Here is a 10,718-nt window from a genome sequence, read left to right on the forward strand (position 1 = left end):
ACCAATACTCCCAAATCCAGGTTATAGTCCGCCATCTGTCAACTCGACGCAACCTTCCACACAATTATCCCCTCTTCTTCAATGACGCACAATTGTCCCTTCATTCTACACTGAAAATTTTCCGTCTGTTCTTTAAGTTTAATATTTCTATCGTCGTAGGTACGTGTTTTGATTTGCATTGGTAATAATATTTTCAAAAAGAGAAATATATATATATATATATATAGAGAGAGAGAGAGAGAGAGAGAGAGAGAGAGAGAGAGAGAGAGAGAGAGAGAGAGAGAGAGAGAGAGAGAGAGAGAGAGAGAGAGAGAGAGAGAGAGAGAGAGAGAGAGATACTTATTATACTTATTAATTACTTGGACAAATGTCAAAGAATATACTACGGAAACGACTGGTTTTTTTTTTTTTTTTTTGCTCTCGGCTGGTGATGTCAAATTCTAGATCTCATAATAAACTGAATATGTTTCAGAGATGTTACTATGTGAATATTTTTTGGCTAGGGCCATACTAGCAAGCTCTTGGTATTTTTATTCCAGAATTAATATTGTAGTAAAGCCAAGTATAGGCTCCTGCATATTGCCATAATCTGAATAATGAAAACAAGTGTACATCGTTATCTGATTTATTCAGTTGGATTCATTCATGTCATTTCCCACTTAGTCAAGATTTTACATTGTAAAATAATCGGCGAAATAATGCCTACCGAATCCGTAAACTTATTATTGTATATTAACATGGAAATTATAGTAGGGTACGTACATTTATGCTAATACAATTAAGAATATAAATATTGTGATAGCACAGGTACCAGGCATTTCTCGAACGCGCCGCGAGACTCGAGCTCGTCTACGTACATTCTCCGACTAACTGCTCTTCCACTCATGGACACCGGTTAGAAGGTTATATATATATATATATATATATATATATATATATATATATATATATATATATATATATATATATATATATATATATATATATATATATATATATATATATATATATATATATATATATATATATATATATATATATATATATATATATATATATATATATATATATAATGTTTGAGATCGAATAATTTTCAGTTCATTTAGAAATATAGACTTCGAAAAAAAACACAAAAGTAGCCCCGAGAAAACCTAAAAAGAGCACGTAGATGGCACCCTGCATGTGGTCCAGTCCAAGTGAAATAAGCGCGCTGTCTGCCTGTGGAAGAAAATATCCAAAATGTAACTAACACACACACACACACACACACACACACACACACACACACACACACACACACACACACACACACACACACACACACACACACACACACACACATATCTCTCTCTCTCTCATAAGAACATAAGAACATAAGAAATAAGGGAAGCTGCAAGAAGCGACCAGGCTTACACGTGGCAGTCCCTGTATGAAACACACCTACCTATTTCCATCTGCTATCCCCATCCATAAACTTGTCTAATCTTCTCTTAAAGCTCTCTAGTGTCCTAGCACTAACTACATGATTACTGAGTCCGTTCCACTCATCTACCACTCTATTTGAGAACCAATTTTTTCCTATCTCCTTCCTAAACCTAAATTTTTCAAGCTTGAACCCGTTATTTCTTGTTCTACCCTGGTTGCTGATCCTAAGAATTTTGCTTACATCTCCCTTGTTATAACCCTTATACCACTTAAAGACTTCTATCAGGTCCCCTCTTAACCTACGTCTCTCTAGAGAATGTAAATTTAACCGCTTCAACCTCGCTTCGTAAGGAATACTCCTCATCCCCTGTATCCTTTTAGTCATTCTCCTCTGTACTGATTCTAATAGACCTATATCTTTCCTGTAATGTGGGGACCAGAACTGCACAGTGGGGACCAGAACTGCACAAAAAACTCTCTCTCTCTCTCTCTCTCTCTCTCTCTCTCTCTCTCTCTCTCTCTCTCTCTCTCTCTCTCTCTCTCTCTCTCTCTCTCTCTCTCTCTCTCTCTCTCTCTCTCTCTCTTTATATATATATATATATATATATATATATATATATATATATATATATATATATATATATATATATATATATATATATATATATATATATATATATATATATATATATATATATATATATATATATATATATATATATATATATATATATATATATATATATATATATATATATATATATATATATATATATATATATATATATATATATATATATATATATATATATATATATATATATATATATATATATATATATATATATATATATATATATATATATATATATATATATATATATATATATATATATATATATATATATATATATATATATATATATATATATATATATATATATATATATATATATATATATATATATATATATATATATATATATATATATATATATATATATACAGTCAACCCTCGATATATAGGGCTAATTAGGGAGAGGCCACCGAAGTTAAAGGCAAAGACCCGATTAAAGCGGCAACGTGAATAATTCCAATCCATGAAGTAAACTAACAGTAATAAATAAAACAAATACTTGATAGAATTATGGTTATTAATAAATATTTTTATCACAATTTTTTTTTATCATGGAAACATTTAAAACACTATATTTAGGCAAAAGTGTCCTTATTATGTTAAGCCACACACATACCTACGTATATACGTAGGTTTGGTATACGTATGTATACGTATACCAAACCTCTCCCTCACTTTATTCTTGGCCTGGCCTGACCCATGACTCACTATTTAGGAACTTCCTTCCATGCCCTGACTATTCATAGGTATGAAAATACAGTAGAGTAAGCATTTTTTTGTAAAAAAAAAAGTGGAATTTGGTAAACAATGTACGGCAGATGGCAGACAAACACCAAATTATGACAGAAATACCATAATTATGGCAGATAGCGCAACCCTGGTGCGTGCGGTGTGCGCATCATGATGGAGACCCTTAAACACTACATATATAAGCAGCGACATACTCGTACTGTGGGAACTTACTCATATACCCCCCCAAAGCAACTGGCCCTTCCAGCTATATTCCTCCTAGTCCCCTCACAACAAGGCTGCCTCCCACGGTACGTCTGACTCGCTCAAGCTAAAAGACAGTGACTGACTCGGAGGCATGGGAAGTCGATGTGGATCGCTCCCCAACTCTGCCATAACTGGGGATACAGGAGAGGGAGTGGGGTGATGAAATACACACACCGATCACCGCTTCGTGTTACTAGCTTACCCAGCAAAACGGTTATCTTTTGAAACTTCTGGTGACTGTATTATGGAGTCTGGATGCACACTGATTAATTTAGAGGCAAAACGGACTCAGATTGAAAGGCAAACTGGGAATATGGTAAATTCATTTGGGAAAGAGGATGACTATGTGTGAGATGATCTTATAGTAACTCAAGGGCGCATGACCACCCAACAATCGTCTGTCGTTCGTACTCTCACCTCTTTATGTCCTACAAAAAGCGCCTTCTCCCAACCCAAAAAAAATTCCGGAAGACACACTAAAGCTTACGAAATTTCCAGGACATAACAAATTCAAAACTCGGCTTATAATTAATTTGGGCGAATTACGTCAAATTCAAACGGGGAGCTCAGGAATTTAGAACACCAAGGGTAATAAAACACTAATATGAACAATCACCAAAATAACAAGAAACAGCAGGTCTCCTATTTGTCCCTACAGACTCAGACTGCCGCTTCTTTCTCTTCTTCCTACTCCTCCTACGAGATCCGTCTCTGGCTTTCAGCCAGGACTTGTAGTCTCTCCAGTTACATTGGTGTGCAGGTTTACTTCTGCAGGATGTCATCTGTAGATCGCTCCTCCAGCAGTTGTGGCTGCTCCACCTCCTCCCATGACTCTCCTCCGCCTCCGTCGCCTTCTCTGTTTTCTACCATCACTAGTTCACTCTTTCACCTCTCCTGCTCTCTCCATTACACACCCTACTCCTTCTTCTGTACTTTCTCCTCCACACTGTACAAATACCAGAGTCACCAAGCAGCGACAATCCTGTACCCTGGCAACACTCAATGAGGCGACCAGGGACCGTACCCTTCTGGTGCATTTTCACGGCACCAATTCTTCCCAGCCAAACAAAACCCTCCTTCAGACCACCAAACAAGTTTATCTCGCTGACCCCCTCACTGAAGAGCACACTAATCTCTCCTCTGGGCTTTTATTTTTCACAATATCACTCCAGCTTGCGCGCTCTTGATTCCATAGACCCTTCGTGCCACACCCATAAAACTGTTAAAATAAAAATGCCACTTGGCAAAAATAAGACCAGCCTTCAGGTCGCTCTTAATCAAACAAAATATTGCTTCTTTGGTCTGACCTGGCTAAGTCTACTTTTTATCGCACTTATTCTGCACTCCTCCCGCCGACTACTTGATGACAGGTATCGCCACAACAAGCTAACAGCTGCCTTTCCAGGACGCAGCACGCCCATCTCCGCACATGGAGCAAAACAAACACACGTGGCCACAATACAATAAGCCACGGCTCCAGCATGAGCCTGGCCAACGTGTCTCTGGGCCAACCCTACTGGTCCCAGCAACTGCTCCTATGTGCAAGCGCTTCTCATCATCCATGATACCTTGTCGCTTCGAGATAGCTGACATCCATCATCAAAAATTCCTTGATCTTTAACAGATGGTGAACCACTGCTTCTTCACCTCTACAGCCGCCCTACCACTGTTCAAGTGTTAATTAAGGTCGTCGGTTATCTTCTCCCAAACATTGTTTTTTTTTTTTTTTTTTTTTCTGGCTGGAAACCACAACACTCTCAAAACTTTTCCGAAGTATGTGGACTTCGTCCCTATACAGGGACTTCAATTCAGGGATTCAATCTCCCGGTCTTGATGGTCTTGTTCTTGCTGTTGTTAGGTTGTGATGATTAAAGGTGGCGGCCAATACATTTGTTTACACAGTTTTCAACTGGAACATATTTCAGTGTATTTTCTTAAAACTAATTCTTATTTTACTACGCCTAACTTCCCCAAAAGTCTTAATATCAATTAAAACAATTTAGATCGAAGAAAATAATGCCGATAATCTATTTCATTCCTTAAGTTTAATGTTAACAATTTGTGAACGTGCGTTCTAGCATCAGACGGTGACTGAGATATGACCGACGACTTCTGATTGTCATAAGACTGGCTATCATAAATTTTGTTAGCTATGACAGTCAAAAGTTGTCAGTCATAAGTACTATGCAGAAAATGGGCCCAAGCACCTGCCGGTCGCCATCCATTATCAATCATCAATAGGTTGCTAAATTGTTTAACCCACCAACAGGGAAGGGAGTATAATAAACGCCAACTTAATCCCCGAAGTTGAGAAAGAACTGGTTAGCTGTGTGCTAGGGAGCACATATAGTATAGGCATTACATAAATTAGGGTACAATACCCCGCTGGACAATCGCCCACAGAAACTAATCACCCACGTCTAACAAAAATATTATACACTCTGGCCAGAGAACAGCCTATTTACAGTCTCCCAAAAGACATGCCCACACCTCCAATAGAGCTGGTGGAGCTTCAGGAGAGCGTAGACAGCTGTAATCTTGCAGAACATTATACAATCCTCTAGTCTGCCTCACTCACGGCTGTGGACCTGAAGACCACAACCATTTAATGGGTACACAGCAGATGCGACTCCTAGACACACACACAACCCACAACAGTACACTGCACTCCGGCAGAAACGGAAGAGAGAACTAGTGTCTACTCCTGTCAAAATATAGGTACAAATACAATGGACAACTGGGCAAAGTAGGATTGCATGTAGAATCACACTCCACCCGCTAGAGCAGCAGGAACTATAGAGCCACTCACGCTTTTTTGCATAATATCTGGATTCTCACAGATCTAGGTCTTTCCCATTATAATAAGACGTCACACGATGATCCCACTTATAGCTATACGATATACGATATCGTATCACAAATATCCCTCTGCAAGGTATCGCATCTACAGTGGTAAGCTCGCTATTAACTCCAACCGACGCAGCACACAAAGACAGACGCGCCAGCCAGCTCAGTGTGGCAATATGAAATGTCCCGACAGTTCGGGCGCCAAAATTATCTTACAGACACGTGTTCGTGGAGCGGGGTGCGATGAGGAGGTCTATTAAAGCGATGGAGGAGAAAGTTGCATGTAAGTGGGCGATGTTGTTTAATATGGTAAACTAAGATATTTTGGATTACTCAGCACGATGTCTCGTATAAAGTATAGCTTTACATTATCTTAATGCTTTGAAAGTTATGTTAACAGTCACAGTTAACAGTGTATCACAAATACTAACATATTACAAATATTAATATGTTACAAGATCATTTAATAACAAATATTTTGATACAAGAACGGAAATATTAAAGGAATGTGGCTGACATTTGTCATCGTTCGGTTGTGGCTAGTTATCACTTTTTTTTTTTTTCATTTGCTACTGTTAAAAATTTATTTAGGTATCTATCATAACCGTTGTAACGATTTTAAACATTTTTTAAGACTTAGGTTTTCTGTCCATTAATCTAAACTAACCCAACCTAATCTTAACCTAACTTAACTTAGCCTAAAACAGTCTAGCATGTTCAAGAGTGACTGGCTATTCTATTGGCTACTCTTCCAGACTTTAGAAATATGCGTCAGGCGTTCTGTGGCTTCCCTGCGTGAAATGTTTACTTCCTAAAAGGTTGGACGTCCATGAAAAGGCGTGGAAAAGTGCAGGGTGGTATCATCAGCGTAGGAGTGTATAGAACAAGAAGTTTGATTTTTTTTTTTTTTTTTATGTAGGAAGGATACTGGCCAAGGGCAACAAAAATCTAATAAAAAAAACATACCCACTAAAATGCCAGTCCCATAAAAAGGTCAAAGCAGTGGTCAATGGTCACTGACCATCCTGGTGAACTAGCCTACAACTTTGCTATCCTCCATGACCTAGAGCAATTGGTGCAACACCCTACTCGCATTCCTGACCGTCTTGGAGATACGCCCAACATTCTTGACCTTTTCCTGATCTCTAATCCTTCTGCTTATAAGAAACATAAGAACATAAGAAATAAGGGAAGCTGCAAGAAGCGACCAGGCTTACACGTGGCAGTCCCTGTATGAAACACACCTACCTATTTCCATCTGTTATCCCCATCCATAAACTTGTCTAATCTTCTCTTAAAGCTCTCTAGTGTCCTAGCACTAACTACATGATTACTGAGTCCGTTCCACTCATCTACCACTCTATTTGAGAACCAATTTTTTCCTATCTCCTTCCTAAACCTAAATTTTTCAAGCTTGAACCCGTTATTTCTTGTTCTACCCTGGTTGCTGATCCTAAGAATTTTGCTTACATCTCCCTTGTTATAACCCTTATACCACTTAAAGACTTCTATCAGGTCCCCTCTTAACCAACGTCTCTCTAAAGAATGTAAATTTAACCGCTTCAACCTCGCTTCGTAAGGAATACTCCTCATCCCCTGTATCCTTTTAGTCATTCTCCTCTGTACTGATTCTAATAGACCTATATCTATCCTGTAATGTGGGGACCAGAACTGCACAGCGTAGTCTAGATGAGGTCTGACCAGCGCCAAGTATAACTTTAATATTACCTCCGGCCTTCTACTTTTAACACTCCTAAAAATTAATCCTAGTACCCTATTTGCCTTGTTTCTGGCTTCTATGCATTGTTTCCCTAGACGGAGTTCAGAGCTAACTATAACTCCTAAATCTTTCTCGTACCCTGTACCTACCAGAGTTTGGGTGTTTAAAGTGTACCTATTGTGTGGGTTTCCTCTACCTACGCTAAGCACTTTGCATTTATTGATATTAAATTGCATTTGCCATCTATCCTTCCATTCATTCATTCTATCTAAGTGTGTCTGCAAGGCGATGGCATCCGCTTCTGACCTAATTAATCTACCTATCTTTGTGTCATCCGCAAATTTACTAACATCGCTACTAATTCCACTATCCAAGTCATTGATATATATTAGAAATAATAATGGCCCTAATACTGATCCCTGTGGCACCCCACTAATGACATGACCCCACTCGGATTTCGAGCCGTTTATTAGCACTCTCTGTCGCCTGTTACCAAGCCATGACCCTATGCTGTCACCCTTTCTTCTCCGTTGGGCTCCTCCGATCACAATCTCATATCTTTATCTTGTCCTATCACTCCAATCCCTCCTCAGGATCCCCCTAAGCGAAGATGCCTCTGGCGTTTTGCCTCTGCCAGTTGGGGGTACCTGAGGAGGTATTTTGCTGATTTTCCTTGGAATGACTACTGCTTCCGTGTCAGAGACCTGTCTTTGTGTGCTGAGCGCATAACAGAGGTGATAGTGTCTGGCATGGAAGCGTACATTCCTCACTCTTTTTCTCATCCTAAACCTTCTAAACCTTGGTTTAACACAGCTTGTTCTCGTGCTATACATAATAGAGAGGTGGCCCACAAAAGGTACTTAAGCCTTCCATCACCAGAATCTCATGCACTTCATATTACTGACCGGAACCATGCCAAGTCTGTTCTCCAACTAGCCAAAACTCCTTCATTAACATAAAATGTCAAAACCTTTCAAGATATAACTCCCCTCGTGATTTCTGGCATCTAGCCAAAAATATCTCCAATAACTTTGCTTCTTCTTTCCCTCCTCTACTTCAACCAGATGGCACCACTCTATCACGTCTATTTCTAAAGCTGAACTCTTTGCTCAAACCTTTGCTAAAAACTCTACCTTGAACAATTCTGGGCTTGTTCCTCCCTCTCCTCCACCCTCTGACTACTTCATGCCACGTATTAAAATTCTTCGCAATAATGTTTTCCATGCCCTCGCTGGCCTAAACCCTCTTAAGGCTTATGGACCTGATGGGGTCCCTCCTATTGTTCTCCGAAACTGTGCCTCCGTGCTTGCACCTTGCCTAGTCAAACTCTTTCAGCTCTGTCTGTCAACATCTACCTTTCCTTCTTGCTGGAAATTTGCCTATATTCAACCTGTTCCTAAAAAGGGTGACCGTTCTAATCCCTCAAACTACCGTCCTATTGCTTTAATTTCCTGCCTATCTAAAGTTTTTGAGTCTATCCTCAACAGGAAGATTCTTAAACATTTATCACTTCACAACTGGCATGGAGGCGTACATTCCTCACTTTTTCTCATCCTAAACCTTCTAAACCTTGGTTTAACACAGCTTGTTCTCGTGCTATACATGATAGAGAGGTGGCCCACAAAAAGTACTTAAGCCTTCCATCACCAGAATCTCATGCACTTTATATTTCTGCCCGGAACCATGCCAAGTCTGTTCTCCAACTAGCCCAAAACTCCTTCATTAACAAAAAATGTCAAAACCTTTCAAGATCTAACTCCCCTCGTGATTTCTGGCATCTAGCCAAAAATATCTCCAATAACTTTGCTTCTTCTTCTTTCCCTCTTCTACTTCAACCAGATGGCACCACTGCTATCACATCTATTTCTAAAGCTGAACTCTTTGCTCAAACCTTTGCTAAAAACTCTACCCTGGACGATTCTGGGCTTGTTCCTCCCTCTCCTCCACCCTCTGACTACTTCATGCCACGTATTAAATTTCTTCGCAATGATGTTTTTCATGCCCTCGCTGGCCTAAACCCTCTTAAGGCTTATGGACCTGATGGGGTCCCTCCTATTGTTTTCCGAAACTGTGCCTCCGTGCTTGCACCTTCCCTAGTCAAACTCTTTAAGCTCTGTCTGTCAACGTCTACCTTTCCTTCTTCCTGGAAGTTTGCCTACATTCAACCTGTTCCAAAAAAGGGTGACCGTTCTAATCCCACAAACTACCGTCCTATTGCTTTAATTTCCTGCTTATCTAAAGTTTTTGAGTCTATCCTCAACAGGAAGATTCTTAAACATCTATCACTTCACAACCTTCTATCTGATCGCCAGTATGGGTTCCGTCAAGGCCGCTCTACTGGTGATCTTCTGGCTTTCCTTACTGAGTCTTGGTCATCCTCTTTTAGAGATTTTGGCGAAACTTTTGCTGTTGCCTTGGACATATCAAAAGCTTTTGATAGAGTCTGGCACAAAGCTTTGATTTCCAAACTACCCTCCTACGGTTTATATCCTTCTCTCTGTAACTTCATCTCAAGTTTCCTTTCTGACCGTTCTATTGCTGCTGTGGTAGACGGTCACTGTTCTTCTCCTAAATCTATTAACAGTGGTGTTCCTCAGGGTTCTGTCCTGTCACCAACTCTCTTCTTATTATTCATTAATGATCTTCTAAACCAAACTTCTTGTCCTATCCACTCCTAAGCTGATGATACCACCCTGCACTTCTCCACGTCTTTTCATAGACGTCCAACCCTTCAGGAGGTAAACATAGCACGCAGGGAAGCCACAGAACGCCTGACTTCTGATTGGGGCAGTGCAAACTTGGTATTGTTCAATGCCTCAAAAACTCAATTCCTCCATCTATCAACCTTCCATACAACCTTCCAGACAACTATCCCCTCTTCTTCAATGACACTCAACTGTCCCCCTCTTCTACACTGAACATCCTCGGTCTGTCCTTTACTTATAATCTGAACTGGAAACTTCACATCTCATCTCTAGCTAAAGCAGCTTCTATGAAGTTAGGTGTTCTGAGACGTCTCCGCCAGTTTTTCTCATCCCCCCAGCTGCTAACTCTGTACAAGGGCCTTATCCGTCCATGTATGGAGTATGCTTC

This window comes from Scylla paramamosain, chromosome 26, assembly GCF_035594125.1.
Source record: "Scylla paramamosain isolate STU-SP2022 chromosome 26, ASM3559412v1, whole genome shotgun sequence".
Taxonomy (NCBI): Eukaryota; Metazoa; Arthropoda; class Malacostraca; order Decapoda; family Portunidae; genus Scylla; species Scylla paramamosain.